Source organism: Uranotaenia lowii, chromosome 3, assembly GCF_029784155.1.
Source record: "Uranotaenia lowii strain MFRU-FL chromosome 3, ASM2978415v1, whole genome shotgun sequence".
In the NCBI taxonomy this organism is placed as follows: Eukaryota; Metazoa; Arthropoda; class Insecta; order Diptera; family Culicidae; genus Uranotaenia; species Uranotaenia lowii.
The window spans coordinates 259306450-259324113 of NC_073693.1; the positions used below are offsets into that span (position 1 = coordinate 259306450).

Consider the following 17664-nt stretch of genomic DNA (forward strand, 5'->3'; position numbering starts at 1 on the left):
ATACACTACACCTTATATCTAAAAACACGAATTAGAAAACAGATCAAAAGACGACCAGCTGAGTCGACACTTACAAGAAAACAGCATCTTTTCGGTAAGAAAGCATAAATTATGATCAGCAAAACTAACTATATAAACACTATTTTAGTCCCTGAAGAAGTTCCAATAAGGATCGAAACGTTGGAAACGAAATCAATACGTCGTTTTTGCTAAAAACAAGACTGCAAGCCAAAAAAAAACTTTCCAAAAAAAAAAAATGACTATCGATAGAAGTTAGTTCGATAGACTCCAGATTATTCATCAGATCTCGTTTATATTCAGATAGCTATCCTTTTGTTTCAAAATCTGTCATTTCTTTGCCGATGATTTTGATGCTATCAAAAGTTTGCAAAACGGAAGAACTAAATTTCGAGTGACGCAAAATAAAACAATCACATTTTCGTAGCGTTTCTTTTTTGGAATTGTTTGTTTTTATAGATTCTTTGTCGATGTTCACTTTTAAACTAAGTATTCGAACGAAATTATTTTTGTTTTCAAATTCAATGCCAACCAGTTTCAAGAAAAAAAAATTTATCAAGTACGAATTATCATTTTCCTTGCTTAGTCTGACACATTTTTTCAATTTAGATCATATTCATATTTTTTTAATTTATTATGATTTATTTACTTCGGAATCAAATCTTATTTAGCGTTTCCCGGGATAAGTAAATTCCCGATTTTTTTTTATTCCTGGGATTTCCCCGAGTAGGAAACTCTTATTGCGACCCTAGACTAAATTAAAAAAATCATATTTTCTTAAACTAAGACGAAGATGGTCAGGTTAAATACAATGACTCATGAGGCAATGCCAGAAAATATCGGGATAGAGCTACTGCTTCCCTAAATATAATTTTCATTGTTGTTATTCACCTTTATAAAACCAAATTTTTATTTTTGTTGAAAAATTCACAGGTGCTGAGTTTGGAAATAAAAATAACTTTTGTTCTAAGAAATACTTTTTGGACAGATAACGAATTATGGCTTTTTCTTTTTTCGAAAATTGCAGAACCACAGGCGTCTCGGAGCTTGACTTCCAATTCAATGTTCATAAATTAAAATTTAGCCAAAAATAATAGCAATACCAAAACCCCACAATAAATAAGGAAATTTATCTCTTACACCATTTTTTTACTCATGATTATCACACAAACTCAAAAAAAAAATAATAATGCAATTCGAAATTTGGAATAAAGCTGGGAACATGAGAAAAATGCACAGAAAAAGATTTCATAAAATATACCACAAGGTTTAAAAAAAATCAGTGTTCTAAGAAAAAGACGGATCAGGACATAATTTAACCATGATTAAATATTGTAAGAATAATGATAACGATTATTATATATTTATCATCTTTATCATCATTTATTTTGTCCATTTTCAAATTGAAAAAAAACTTTTTGGTAGAAAGAACAAAATATTAATTTTTTTTAAGAGAGTCATTCAGTGATCAAAAGCCAAGATAAAACGTTTTTCAGTATTAAAGTCCCTCTAGTTATCAAAATGGAAGGCTAAAAAAGTTCATTTAAGAAGTTCATAATAATAACTTTATATATTTTTAATACAACATGTTCAATTTTATCGACAAAGTACAGATTGGCAAATTATTAATAAGACACTGCTTAAATAAATAATGAATTCCAAGTTTGTTGTAAATATTGAAAGCACAAAGATAATAAAAAAAAATAAATTTTAATTTGCTACTTCCAATCATTTTTCGATTTTTTTTTAAATTTAATTTAAAATCATGATCGATTAAAAACATGATTAAATATAATGAAAAAAAAGAAACGTTCATAAATTTTCATAAGATGATTTGAGAGTACAAAGATTCAAGCTCTGAATATTTTGTCGCTTTCTATTGAAATATTGGGTCCTGGAAAAGACAAAAGGTGAAAACTACCCAAGCAACCAGAATTCCGTTTAAAAGGGACATAGAAGCTTAATCAGCTCTCGTTTTTGTCTGAAGAGAATGCTAATCAGCCCAAAATTTAAGTTCTTAAAGCTACTTTCAAGTTCATTTGAGTGGCTGTAGAGAACGCTTTTCAGCTTTTAAGAGAATGTCAAGGAACTTCTACGCGCCGAAAAAAATCCGATTGACAGATTGCTCTGACAACCAGATGTCAGATTGCTAGGTTGCCGGTCTATCATGGACTATTTCATTGGTTTTAATTATATTGTTTTGATTGCAAAAGCTGCTTACGCCTAGAGAATTGAACCGTTGCTCTCTATGTTGCAATGAAACTCACCAGCCTCTCGACCAATCCAGCAAAAGTTCGTTGCCACTTTAATAATAAGTATTTAAACTTAATGTCATTTGAGATGATTGAATGGGTTGGTCAATAGAATGTACCTTATTTCGTTTAAAGGACTTTCAGTACACAAAATGAACAAAAACAAAAATTCGCATCCTCAAAAATTTATTCGAATATCTTAACATTTATAAGAAAAATTCGAAAAAATCTTGAACTCCATTTGTCTCTCTTTTTGGGGCGACTGTTTAGTTTACTTTTAATGGGTTGATTCTCGGCTTTCAGTCTCAAGTTTTTTAGTAAAAACGACTTTATTTTTACATATCCAACGTTTCGATCCTTATAGGATCTTCATCAGGGACTAAAATTTATTACAAAATTAAGTTTACGTCTACAGAATCTAAGTGATTCTTACCGAAAAAGTTGTCGTTTTTTTGTCCGGTTTGATACGGCGTATCGTTTACTGCTGTCTGTTTCTGTTTCAAACTATTGTAAAATATGTTGGATTTTTTGTGTATGTTATAATTTTATGTGTGACTTACGGTTAAAAATTCTTTTCCAGGGCTATTGCTGATTTTTTGTAGGTTTTTGTAGCACTTTTTATGAACAAAATACTTGCACTGTGTGTTTTATTCTATGTTGTTTTTTAATTTATGATGGCGGTGTACTTAAAGTGTCTGGTTGTTGGTTTGTGTTTTTTTGTTTTGGTTTCTTATTTCGTATTTTTTCGAGACACTGAAATATGTTGTTGTATGAAATGTGTATGATGTCTGTGTCTTTTTTAATATTGATGGAAGAATTTGTAGTTTTTATGTGACAACTTTCTAACATGTTTAGTTTGTCTTGATTGTCACCTCTGTCGATAATTTTCACTTTGTCTATATCGAACAGATGGTGCATAGCTGCTTCGTGTTCTATTAATGCTGTCTGTTGTCGTAGTTGGATGATTGCGTAGTCCTCGTTTGTGTATCCTTTTTCCCATAGTCGTTTCAGCTCGTTGGTTTGCGTTTTATGCTGTGACATTCGTTGTTTTAATTTAACGATTGTGCATCCTATGTAGCAGGCGTTGCATTTATGTTCGTTGTTTTCTTCTTCGCTCGTGTCTGGATTCCCGTTGCATTCGATTTTGTATACTACGTTTGTGTGATCTTCATGTGGGGTTTTATCCTTTACCATAGGGAATAGTGATCCAATGGTTTTTTTCTGTTTAGTTGCTGTTTTAATATGAGTGTTATCCTTTTTTAGTGTTTTATTTATATTTGATGTTAATCCATCGATGTTCGTGAGAGATTTGAAAATTTTATTTTCATTCTCTACCATAGCTGTTTGTTCAATTATTTTTTCTGTTGTTCTGTTGATCACTCTATTAATTAATGAGGTGGGGTAATCGTTCAATTTAAGTTGTTTCATAATAATGTTTCGTGTGGTGGTTTTATCTGACTTGGATGTGAAAATTGCTACTCTGTTCGCAAACGTTATTGCTACATTCATTTTTTGGTGTAACGGTTGGAATGAGTGGAAATTGAGAAATCTCCCAGAGGCAATTGGTTTCATGTACCAATCAGACAAAATCTTACCCTCTTCGTTCCTATGGAGCAACATATCCAGAAAAGGTAGAGATTCGTTCTCTTCCATTTCGACGGTAAACTGGACATTTTCATGCTGCGCATTGAATACGTTTTTTATCTCGTTCACTTGTGTTGGCGGCAGGACAAGGAAGAGATCGTCGACGTATTTTTTTATGTGCAGGGTGGCGTAACGCAAGCTTCGATTGCGTCGTCTAACGTGAGCTCAGCGATTGGTGACGCTATCGGACTTCCCATCGCGAGTCCTGAGGTTTGCTGGTAGAAAGTGTTGTTGAAGCAAAAATAGCTGCTGTCCATACAGAACTCTACCATTTCCCAAAATATGTCGAGACAAATTGGAGTTTGCATAGACAAGCGGCTCCAATGTTTGAAGATGCTTTTTCGTACCAGTTCCTTTGGTATCGACGTGAAAAGAGAGACGACGTCGAATGATGCCATTACGTATCCCGGTGGAATCGTAACGCCTTGTATATATTCGTTGAATTCCATCGAGTTTTTTAAACTATATTTAGGCGTTAATGATCGCTGTATGATCGATCCTACGTATTTCGATAGTTGGTAGGAAGGGGCGGTCATACAGGGAACGACGGGTCGGAGTGGGAGTCCCGGTTTGTGAGCCTTTGGTTGGCCATAAATGCGGGGGCAAACTGCCTTGTATGTACGCAGTTTTTTGGCTAATTTTGCATCTATTAAATTCAGCTGTTCCAGTCGTTTTACAAGGTCGTTGTTTTCAGACTGTAAGCTGGATGTTGGGTTGCGTTTTATTATTTTGTACGTTGCGCGGTCGATGAGGAGGGTATTCATTTTTGTGTTGTATTCTTCCCGTTCCATAAGGACGGTTTTGCTTCCCTTGTCAGCCTTGAGTGCGATCAACGTTGGATTGTTTTTGAAAAATATTCTTGTTTTGGTTTCAGCTGTTTTAAATGTTTTTATTTTCGGTTCGCTGTAGCCGTTGTTTTGTTTTGCATTTATGTAATTTTGTATGTTGTTAGCGACTTTACAACGAGTGATTTGTTGGATGTTGGGGTCGTTGTGGGTTTTGATGATGTTTTCGACGTCGGCTATGAGGTGAAAAAATGGTACTTCCTGGAGTGATTGATGTGGGAGTGCAAATTTTGGACCAAGGCTGAGCATCAATTTTACTTCCGCTGGTATTTCAATTTTGGTTGCGTTGTGTAGTGCTTTTTCATTCGTCGATGGCATCATTTCACAATTTCGTTCATACATACGGTTCATAAGTTGTTGGAATTTAGAGTTCGTAGTTTTTTTTGTTGTTTTCGGAATGTGTTTTGAAGAACTGTTGTTGTGATTGTGCGTTTTCAAAAAACCATCCTCAATATCGAAATCGAACATACTATTTTTTCACCTCATAGCCGACGTCGAAAACATCATCAAAACCCACAACGACCCCAACATCCAACAAATCACTCGTTGTAAAGTCGCTAACAACATACAAAATTACATAAATGCAAAACAAAACAACGGCTACAGCGAACCGAAAATAAAAACATTTAAAACAGCTGAAACCAAAACAAGAATATTTTTCAAAAACAATCCAACGTTGATCGCACTCAAGGCTGACAAGGGAAGCAAAACCGTCCTTATGGAACGGGAAGAATACAACACAAAAATGAATACCCTCCTCATCGACCGCGCAACGTACAAAATAATAAAACGCAACCCAACATCCAGCTTACAGTCTAAAAACAACGACCTTGTAAAACGACTGGAACAGCTGAAGCTAATAGATGCAAAATTAGCCAAAAAACTGCGTACATACAAGGCAGTTTGCCCCCGCATTTATGGCCAACCAAAGGCTCACAAACCGGGACTCCCACTCCGACCCGTCGTTCCCTGTATGACCGCCCCTTCCTACCAACTATCGAAATACGTAGGATCGATCATACAGCGATCATTAACGCCTAAATATAGTTTAAAAAACTCGATGGAATTCAACGAATATATACAAGGCGTTACGATTCCACCGGGATACGTAATGGCATCATTCGACGTCGTCTCTCTTTTCACGTCGATACCAAAGGAACTGGTACGAAAAAGCATCTTCAAACATTGGAGCCGCTTGTCTATGCAAACTCCAATTTGTCTCGACATATTTTGGGAAATGGTAGAGTTCTGTATGGACAGCAGCTATTTTTGCTTCAACAACACTTTCTACCAGCAAACCTCAGGACTCGCGATGGGAAGTCCGATAGCGTCACCAATCGCTGAGCTCACGTTAGACGACGCAATCGAAGCTTGCGTTACGCCACCCCTGCACATAAAAAATACGTCGACGATCTCTTCCTTGTCCTGCCGCCAACACAAGTGAACGAGATAAAAAACGTATTCAATGCGCAGCATGAAAATGTCCAGTTTACCGTCGAAATGGAAGAGAACGAATCTCTACCTTTTCTGGATATGTTGCTCCATAGGAACGAAGAGGGTAAGATTTTGTCTGATTGGTACATGAAACCAATTGCCTCTGGGAGATTTCTCAATTTCCACTCATTCCAACCGTTACACCAAAAAATGAATGTAGCAATAACGTTTGCGAACAGAGTAGCAATTTTCACATCCAAGTCAGATAAAACCACCACACGAAACATTATTATGAAACAACTTAAATTGAACGATTACCCCACCTCATTAATTAATAGAGTGATCAACAGAACAACAGAAAAAATAATTGAACAAACAGCTATGGTAGAGAATGAAAATAAAATTTTCAAATCTCTCACGAACATCGATGGATTAACATCAAAAATAAATAAAACACTAAAAAAGGATTACACTCATATTAAAACAGCAACTAAACAGAAAAAAACCATTGGATCACTATTCCCTATGGTAAAGGATAAAACCCCACATGAAGATCACACAAACGTAGTATACAAAATCGAATGCAACGGGAATCCAGACACGAGCGAAGAAGAAAACAACGAACATAAATGCAACGCCTGCTACATAGGATGCACAATCGTTAAATTAAAACAACGAATGTCACAGCATAAAACGCAAACCAACGAGCTGAAACGACTATGGGAAAAAGGATACACAAACGAGGACTACGCAATCATCCAACTACGACAACAGACAGCATTAATAGAACACGAAGCAGCTATGCACCATCTGTTCGATATAGACAAAGTGAAAATTATCGACAGAGGTGACAATCAAGACAAACTAAACATGTTAGAAAGTTGTCACATAAAAACTACAAATTCTTCCATCAATATTAAAAAAGACACAGACATCATACACATTTCATACAACAACATATTTCAGTGTCTCGAAAAAATACGAAATAAGAAACCAAAACAAAAAAACACAAACCAACAACCAGACACTTTAAGTACACCGCCATCATAAATTAAAAAACAACATAGAATAAAACACACAGTGCAAGTATTTTGTACATAAAAAGTGCTACAAAAACCTACAAAAAATCAGCAATAGCCCTGGAAAAGAATTTTTAACCGTAAGTCACACATAAAATTATAACATACACAAAAAATCCAACATATTTTACAATAGTTTGAAACAGAAACAGACAGCAGTAAACGATACGCCGTATCAAACCGGACAAAAAAACGACAACTTTTTCGGTAAGAATCACTTAGATTCTGTAGACGTAAACTTAATTTTGTAATAAATTTTAGTCCCTGATGAAGATCCTATAAGGATCGAAACGTTGGATTTGTAAAAATAAAGTCGTTTTTACTAAAAAACTTGAGACTGAAAGCCGAGAATCAACCCATTAAAAGAACTCCATTTGTAAATATCAGTACAGATATAAACAAAACAAATACCATGACAAGAAATTGACAGACATTTTTGACATGTCGCTCAGAATTCCCATAAAGGTTCTTTAAAACTCCTTCAAGTATCTTAATGGTGCGTTTCAGAATGTTACGCGAACGTTATCGACCTTCTTGAAAGAAGTTCCATTAAAAGCGCTTAGAAGTTCCGTTATCGATAGTTTATCCTTTCAAAGGGCGATGGAAGTTCCTGAGTAACTTTTACGCGACAAGAGTCACCTTAAGTTCCCGTAAAACAATTTTTCAGCCAAATGTGAACTTCGGAGTTCCATCTGAAAGTAAAAACGCGACTTTTGGTTGCTTGGGTATGCTTTTCTTTTCATAAATTTAGTTTCAAAGGTTTCCAAGAAGATTTTGTTTTCAGAAAACAAAAATTCAGAATTGAAAGTTTTTGTTCATTTGTCTGAGATTTTGTCACTATCTTGTTATTCATCCCTACATTCAGAATTGTAAAACTAAAACAAACGTATACAAAATATTTCATAAAAATTAAATTATTTGACCTTAAAAGTCGGGTTTTTTATAAGAATATACTATTTAAATATGAAGATCAAAAAGATAAGTTTTTAACACTTTAGAATGTATTTTTTTTTTTGATAAAAAAAACTCGTCAAATTATTTTAAAAGCTTATTTAATAATTCGGTGTCTATAAATTAATTAATAATTCGAAAGATTTGAGCGACTTCAACTACAATCTTTTGTCTAATTTTGTCTATCAGCTGTAGTTTTGATGATATGGAGTCTTTGAGTTTTAAAATGCATCAGTTTAAATTGAAATCAATCATAGATTTCTCATGAAATAAAATATATACGTTAAAGACAAAATATGATTCTTTATATGGAAATTAAACATATTTCAATAAATTAGGGAGCAATATTTCGTGGATGATGATGCGTGGTCTAAAAAGTTGAATTCTACAGTTATGAAAATCTGTAAAGATACCATTGATATGATAAAATTACCTAATTAAGTTGGAAAATTGGATTCATTGAACAAAATTAGTTTATACCTGCAAAACGATAAGATTTTTGCTGAAAAAATATCTAGAATAAATTTTGTTTTAAAACTTTTTTGAAATTGGGGAAAACAGAAATAGAAAATCAATAAAAGTTATTTCGCAAAATTCAAAAGAACTTGAAGTCTTGATGAAAGTTGAAAATTGATTTAAAACCTTTATTTTTAAAATAAAGACAAATGCAAATTATGATGCAAAATAATATTGATAGAAAAATTGCAAAATTCAGATTCAGAGAACCCAAATTAGTCAAAATAAACTTTTTAATTCTTTGTACCTTGGAAGGATGTGAGTTTTGTGGCCTTGTGTAATTAATCAATGTGTAATGAGATGTTGAGCATTCAGAAGATCAAGAAACACTAAAAAAATTGAGACTGAAATTGGTTTCATGTAGAATATTTCATATCAACACGATTTTTTGGTTTGAGATTTTATTTCACACTCATGGCTTCCAAGTTTTTGGTGTACAAAATTAGTACGTTGGAAATTTTACTTGAAGTTGAAGTCATAAATGCTAATCATCAATTCAAGTTTGTTTGCTATATCTATATGCGTTTAATTAAAAAATAAACAACGTCTAAATTTAAAACTGAAACTTGAGTTTTTTTTTATAATCTGACGGGTTTGCGCCGAGAGTCTTCAGATCTTCCTTAAAATTGAAAAGTTGGTTCGTTTCTACTGCCTAAAACACATGTTTTCAATGATATTTTTTGCAGAATATTCGGCGATGCAGACGGTATTAAAAGATTTATACCATTAAAAGCTTATTTACAACATTTCATGCTTATTTTCATAACTTAAAAATTTGAAAATATTTTATTAAAAAAACTGATCAAATTTCCGTTCAAAATTAACAGAGTTATGTAACTTTGAAATATGGTTTTATTTTATGTATTTAAAAAAAACTAACCCTACTTTATGAAGAATCGAACTCAGAATATAAAAATTTTAGAAATGTGTTTTTAGTTGTTGCTGCAGCCGGTGGCATAGAGGATAGTCTTAAAATTTTCTAAGTCAACGTTCATGAGATCGAATCACGGCCACGGCAAACATAGCACACATTCTGTGGGTTGGTGGTTTTAGCATTTGTTAGATGCTAGCTATCATTTCCTCGGAAGATGTACGATTAGAGTTGGGTAAAAAGGAATCTCTTCGAGGAAACATTAAGTTTCATTGAGATCCTGTATTTGTTTGTGTTCGTTTTAGAAAATATGTACCAAATTGTCGATTTTGGAGAGAATATAAAGACCCCCGGCGCAAATAGTCAGATAATATGACAAAATCTCCACGTATGACCAATTAGTACTTTGAACTTCAACATTTCCAAATCTAGATTTTTTTTTGTATCGTTTATTTAAAAAGGGAATAACCAAGTGTTTTCACCCTCTAGTTTTAGCTTGCAGTTTTACAATTTTTCAAATATCACTGTACAATTCACTTAATTTCAGGAATCTTATTAATTTTTATTCACTTTCTTTGCTATTTTGTAGTATAATTTCTAATGTACATAAGTTTTGCATCTAACTTTTAACGCGTTACAGGCAAACTTTATAAACCTTGAATCGTATATTCAAGTTATGGCTCATTGAGTACAATAAAAAAAATTCTCTGGATCTAGAATAAAAAGTATTTAGTCTTAAACTTTTTCCTTCTTGATGAAAAACTATTCAATTATGAATAATTTCAGTCGTGATGTCACAACGCATCGTCTTTGTAAAGTTTTTTTTTTTAAATTGATTTATATTGAAGGAACTTTCCTAGAAAATATCAAAACTAAACATGTTATGATGAAAAAAAACCAGGAAGAAGGAAATTATATACGTAATTTTAATTTTGACAAAAAAGAGAGTTAATTCGTGTGTGATCGTAATTTAACGAACGATAGAAAAGATTGCAATTTGTTGGACGCTTTTTTCGAATTTGTAATCTCCTCAAATAAATTTTGGAAATCCATTCCCACATGTTATGAGAATATATGCAAAAATTTCCAGAACAACTAACAACTAATTAATCAATTTCATTTGATATTTGTGAAATAATAGTGGTATGATGTTTCCAAAAAAAAACCCCTTGAAGTTATTGAGTAAATAACTTAAACACAGAGAGATTCTTCTTAAATTTGAGTTCTTAGGAACTTTAAATGTTGAAATTCACCCCGAACAAGCAAGCCTAATCAACGGGTTCTGTTTTGTCAGCAATGACCGCAAATTGATTGCTGACACTCCACGTAGTGTATGTATAGATATGTATGTCCTACTTGAAGAACCGAAATAGCGCTAATAATCCTCCGGGCAAGTGATGGCACAACAAGGCAGTCTGTACGTTCGTAGTACGTGCCAATTGAAGTTGACCCAATTTTGTTGAATCCTAATACAATTCTCGGCCCCCCCGCTCATCTTTTCGGTGTTTGACTCAAATGAAACCACAAATTTCCGCAAACGCATTCCCGATAACATCTGGCAAACGGGCAGACAGACAACGACGTTGATTGTGCGACAACATTCCTCAATCGTTGGAGCTTTCGTCGGCTTTCCTCCTCCCTTCTTTTATATCTTAGTATCTACGGGTTTTCTCCCACTTATCACCCCGGGGATATCATCAGAGCCCAACTGCTTGGCGAATGTTCTTTTCCTTGATTCAACCCATAACCCTCTGGATGACTCACAGAATCCATTGACAATTGCGCCACCACCACCAGGAAGCGGATCCAATTCTGGAGGATAAATTTTGCCGGATATGTGTCGATGATAGCGGACATCGAGAACTTGTTTGTTCTAGTTGCTGTCGACTGAATGCCATTCGTTGTCCGTCCTATTTCGAGAAGCAATTTTTTTTTCGCCTTCCCCAACTTTCGGATGGACTTTCGTCCATAGGTCTCATTGATACTATCGGTTGTCTGAATCTACATCCGTCCAGATTCGTCCTATTGTGCACCGAAACTTCTGCTCCCAATCCTTTCAATTCCCAATAGTGATCGATACAATGTTGCCGACTGTTCTACCATTCGGTGTGCTCCAAACGGATGCTGAATGGGAAAGAACACTCTTCACCAGAAGGCTTCCAAAGGCCATCCTGCCCTGGAACGCTTCGAAACATAACAACACAAATACACCCTAGCTGGCTGATGCCGAATCGGTGCCGATAGTTTGACAAACAAGTTTGCCTAATAAACCAATTCCGGTCAAATCCGATAGTCTTGGTGCCTTCTTCCTGGCTCGTTGCTGGTGTGGGATGTGTGGGAGAATGAGGACGAGACTCTGATCGATTTCCGTTTCCTACGCAGCTGAATTCTAATGCAGATGGGAATTGGCTCCGAAAATGGAAATCCATCATCTCGTACCTTGATAGATGGGATGGTGGGAGAGAAGTATATTATACTTCAATTTAATTTAGGAATTTTGGCAAGGTACACGTTAAATTTCATTAAGATTTTTGAAATTTCTTATATGATTGCTAAAAGTAATTTTTTAAATCTTAAAAACAAAAAAGGTAAACTTTTAAAATTTCGATAAATTTTTTAAATGTATTTTATGTTTTTGAACCGGTTTCTTTTTCGTAATATAAGAAGGTTTAGTCCTGGTCCGTGTCCTGAAGTGAAAGAATCTTAGTAGAAAATATTCCCAAGCAACAAAAAACCCATAAAACAGGTACAAAAAAGCTTACTCAGCCCCATCATATTGATATGAAGTTCGTTCTAAGCAGTTCTAGAATTAAGTTCTTTTTGATACTTTCAAGTTCCGAAAACAAGTCGTTATGGCCTTCTATTCAGCTTCACACGGCCTTTTAATTCAGATTACAAAAAATCGTAAAATGAGATTTTGTTGATAAAAATCAAAATGTAACGTACAACCGTAGAATTTATAAGGAAACTGTATCGACCGACAAAGAGTTACACTCAATAGAAGTTGGTGTTCATTGGCAGATGATTTGAGCTAGACGCTCCCTGAGAGCTGATCTTAATCGCGAAAATCACCTTAAAAACCTTAAGTTATACGGGAATAAAAGTTGGTGAATTTGATGAGAAAGATCGTCGCCAACAATTGGAAACAGAATTTTTTTTTATAGTTATTCTTAATATGACAAAAAAAAATTTAAAAATAAGATCCGAATTTAGATTCGATGTTCAAAACACATAATCAGTAATTTTTTTTTAAATGAGATGAGTTAAAATCGAATCGTACATTCTGTCTTGGAACATTTTGTACCTGAGATGATGTTCAGAGCTCTCAACAAAGATTTCGAGTTTCCAAAATTAAAAAAAACACGTTACTTATATTATGTAGGTGCCATGTGGGCTTAGTACAGGTTTAAGAGCTAATCAGAAGGCCACGATTATATATAAAACAGTTAGATATTTTCCAGACGTCAACTAATAAAGTCCTGTATCAAAATTATCAAGTCTTGCTTTAATTGAAAACCGGCATCCTTCAATAACAACACTAGAGTCAAGTCAAATGCCAATCAATTGAATCTTTAATTTAATTGAATACAATTTCATAATTATCAATAAGAAAGAGATGTGCTTAATCCAGGATATTTACCGCAAATAGAATAATTTCAAATAAAAGTGCATCACAACGCATAGTACAAAACTTCTGTTGGAAAAGTTTCTGATCAAAGAAATATTCGTTTCCTCTACCCAAAGCGCTCTAGCTTTGACCTATCCAACTAAAGGTTTTTTTTTTTTTTGTCATTAAAATTATACTTAGTTTCAATATTAAATTAGCCGCCATGCGTCAGTTTAAAATAAATATGAGTTCAGTGGCAATAAGAATTAGAAAACAATCTAAGAAATTGGAATCAAATTCAATTAAGAATCTCAGTATGGCTGATTGAACCAATTTAATAAACTAAAGGTTTTTTCAAAAAAAAATTCGCAAATTTTAATAATGATCAAAAAGCTTACAATGATTTTGCATTATTCATACTAAACCCATAAATCCATGACTTTTTTAAAAATGGGAATAGCAGTTATTTGTTCAGTGGAATAATAACATTTTAGCTTAAATAACTAAACTCAACAGGTTTGAAGTCGTTATTTTTAGTATTATAAAAGTTATGGCCCTTAAAACTTGAAAAATATTTTTTTAAATTCTTTGTTCATTTCAATACGATTTTGCTAATTTTTCAAAACCTTATTAATAGGATGCTGGAAGGTGTTTGTCATTGATTGAAATTAAAAAGTTTGTTGGAATTTCCAAATTTAAAGAAATAACAACGATTTTCCAAAAACTTCTTTTTCAAAAAAATAATAAATTTTATTTTTGCAATTTTTCCGCATACTTTGTTCAATATCTCACACATATATTAAAATATCGTCATAAAAATACCGTAGGCTTTTTTATTTTATTCTCTTAAATATTTTCTGTCAATATATCAATCAAAAATATTCACGCATTTTCGAGATAGTTGTACTTGATTAGTGGTGTTTTAAAACAACACTATGCATGAAAGGGTTGCCAGAATTTTTTCAGCACGTATCCGGACGAACAAATCCGGGCTATTTTAATTAAAAACCCGGAAAATTCCGGGCATTTAATTTTTAAAAAGTCGACCAATAATCCGGCAAGATCCGGGGCAATATTTTGACAATATCCAGGAATAATTAAACACAAATCAAGAGAAAAATCTTGAATTTTTTTCCATCAGCAGTAAGTTAATTTTATTTAAGACTTTCAAAAAGCTTCTTATGATAACTTTTGTTAAACTTGCTCAAAAAATTTCGTTTTAAACGCATACATAAAAAAAAATTAAAACAATAACTGATTTTTTTTTTGTTCATATTGGGAAATTAAGTGAATTAATCCCGGAAAAATCTGGGCTTTTTCTACTTATTCCGGGCAACCAGGCTGGGCCGGACTAAAGTACAAAATTTTTATTTAATATCCAGGCAAACCCGGATAAAAGCAGGCAATCTGGCAACCAGATTGTTTCTCATACTTATAATTGTAAAGTGAGCATTCCAGATTGCCCGGTTTTAAAAATTTAATACCCATTGATTTTCACTGTATCTCTTCAAGTGCTTCATGTTATTTTTTTTATTTTCTGTTCTAAACTTTTTTTTAATTTAATAACTACCGAAGTTTGGTCTGATATTGTCTGGATAAAATGCAGGAATACTTTTTGTGAAGTTTTTAAATCAATTAAGGTAATCATGAGTTATAAACTCCTCACAAATAACGGTTAAGTTAAAATTTTAAGGAATCTACCTTGCCATTGTGCAAGACATTCAAACATAATTAAAATGGGAGATTTTTGCCCTTTTTTTTAACCTTTTCTGTGCTGCAAGGTATCTTTCAAAAACTGATATTTAGAAACTGTAATTTGTTAAAATCATGTCAAACCTAACACAAAGAGTTTCCAGTCACCTTTACAACCTTAAATTTTTCACTGTTGAGAAAATATTTCATATTCAAAACGTTATGCTTCATTCGCTGGAAACTCCTTTAGTAAATTCTGTATTCAATAAATAACAGAACGTCGTATATTATTTAAATTATTATATAACATAAAACTCAAGTTTAGCTAAATTCTTTAAGCTTATTTTATCTAAATTTGTTTTTTTTTGGAAATTCAGAAAAAAAATTTGAACATTGCTAACCTGTTTCGATAAATATTATGAAACTTGTACTATTTTTCCTCACTTCATTTATGATATTTTTTTCAAATAATTACTTAATTTTGCTTAGATTCATCCAGATTTTGTTTAAAAAAATTTCAAATCACATGCTCAGATTTAATCAAGTCTTAGAAAAAAAGGTCCTGATTTGTTCAGCTTTCATTTGTGGGGTAAAAATCCTGCAATATTCACTTTAGAAGGCCCCATTAGCTTATATTTGAGTTAAACTATTCGAGATATTATTTCGAGAGAGGCCCCTGTTATATTTTACGTTCTCATTCCGATTTTCCGATTCGTGGGGCCTGGGGTAATTGCCTCTAGATGCCTCACTTAGCCTAAGTTAATCGATTTGTTTTCATAATTCCTTTTAGTATTATTTTTTTAAATTAAATCCATTTTCAGAAACTTTGATTGTTATTGAAAATAGCATTTAAAGTATCATGTAATAACATTATTGTCTGGTGAAATACGAAGTTAATGTCTTCGAAAAAGTTGTTAAGCTAAAAATTTCCTTGAGGAAATTTAAAAATTGGCACAAAACGAACAACTGGTTCGGCTCCACAGAAAAACAAAAAGATGTTGATCTGAAATCCGAAAATCGACAAAGCTGTGTAGCTGAAAACTTCCTTTAGGAAGTTATAAATTAGTACAAAAACCAACAGCTGGCTCGGTTCCACAGAAGAAACAAAATTATGTTTATTTTTTAGTACCAAATATTCTATTTTCTCATACAAACCTAAAAGTTCAAATTTTCTCATGTAAACGTTACTAAAAAATTCGAAGCATTTGAGACTCCAGGGTTTAAGAAATTCAAAAAAGACCCCAAATTGACTCAGTTTAAATAGTAGTTGGTTTTCTAAATTATGATTAATTTTTTAATTATATCTTAAAATCTCTTGGATAATTTTTTTCCTTGCTACGTGCTCAATAAAACATTTTTTTTTTATTTTTTAAACCATATCATTGAATGTCATAATACTAATATAAGCCATTATTTTGTTTTACTTTCAGGTTCGTTCTACCATTTTTGTATCGGATTCAAAGGTAAAAAGTATTATGATTGTATTATGCTTTCATGGATCCAATTTTTCAAAGTGGTAATAAAGTTTCACCTAATAAAAAATTAATATTGATCAGATCTCTCAAAAAGAACAAAAAACAATGGGTTGTTTCAATATCGAGAGAACATGAATTTGAAAAGTTAAATTTTTTGAACAACGTCTGATGCTTCATCTCTGGACATTCAAAAGCCAATCAATCTATCAATCTAAAACGCTTACTGAAGAAGACAGTTTATAGCTACTGAAATACGTGTGTTTTGATTGACCTAAGGCCAAGGAAAAAGTCAAGAACGCAGGTGAACAGATGTACAAGCTCTAACAAAAAATATTCAGGATTCTTCTTCTTCTTCTTCTTCTTCTTCTTCTTCTTCTTCTAACACCAACTGTAGCCGCCACTGACCGATCCCTTACTGGCGTACGACTTAAGCGCCACTCCGTTAGGAGATCGTACGCCACGGTTTAATATGCCCGGTGAGACTCCGCTGAGGGCGAGTCCATAAATTGTCCTTAAAAGTGATTAAGGATCGGATCAGATAGGGCTCTCCAAATAGCTAACCCAAAATGCGACGAAACTAACACATTATGACGAAATTGCTACCAATCAACATAAAATCCTTAGAACGACTCAGTTATACATCGCCCATACCTGGCAATCTCATCACTGAGCTAACGACCTCCCATTCCCCGATTGTAAAGGACAGCTTATTTGCGCATGAAACCCCCCGGTCCTCCCCAGACTACCCCAGTATGGTCAAATTCTTCAATCAATAATTAAAGGGAATTACACGTTACAATTACAATTGGTGAATTTATTTCCTACGGCATTCGATTATGACATTTTAAATCTAGCTATTCTTACTTGCGTGCAACTTCAAAGAAAACGCCTGAAGGTATCCCTATCAATCGTGCGTGCTTTGGCGACAAGCTTATAGCAACATAGCTTGTCGCGCCCGGGCTTTTATGTTTCCAGAGGGGTTTCCCTAAACAAAGGCACGGGAATTTCAACCTCACTTCTGGCTTTACATTGGTGACGGGACTATGTTAACCGTCGGCTAGCATAAGAACATAATTCAACGTGGATCCTAAATATGGACGACCCCTTGGTTGAACACTAAAGCTCTCCAATTAGAATGGACTCACCGAATGCCGCGATCCTGTTCCTCGCTGGTCGGAGATGAGAGCTGTTGGCGATGTTGAATGATGACTCCTTAGCGGTGATGAGTCATCATGCTCTCGGAATGCTGGCTGGCGAGTATTCGGCGACCTCGATGGCGA

The 17664-nt window shown here is 33.7% G+C and overlaps 1 protein-coding gene across 1 annotated transcript in view; it reads left to right on the plus strand.

The window, feature by feature from the left end:
* Positions 1–17664, plus strand: part of LOC129753343 (uncharacterized) — a 783315-nt gene that overhangs the window by 330848 nt on the left and 434803 nt on the right. Inside the window, exon 2 of the mRNA XM_055749156.1 lies at positions 16340–16372. The gene's annotated coding sequence lies outside the window, so the exon portion shown is untranslated. The remainder of the gene's footprint in view (positions 1–16339; positions 16373–17664) is intronic.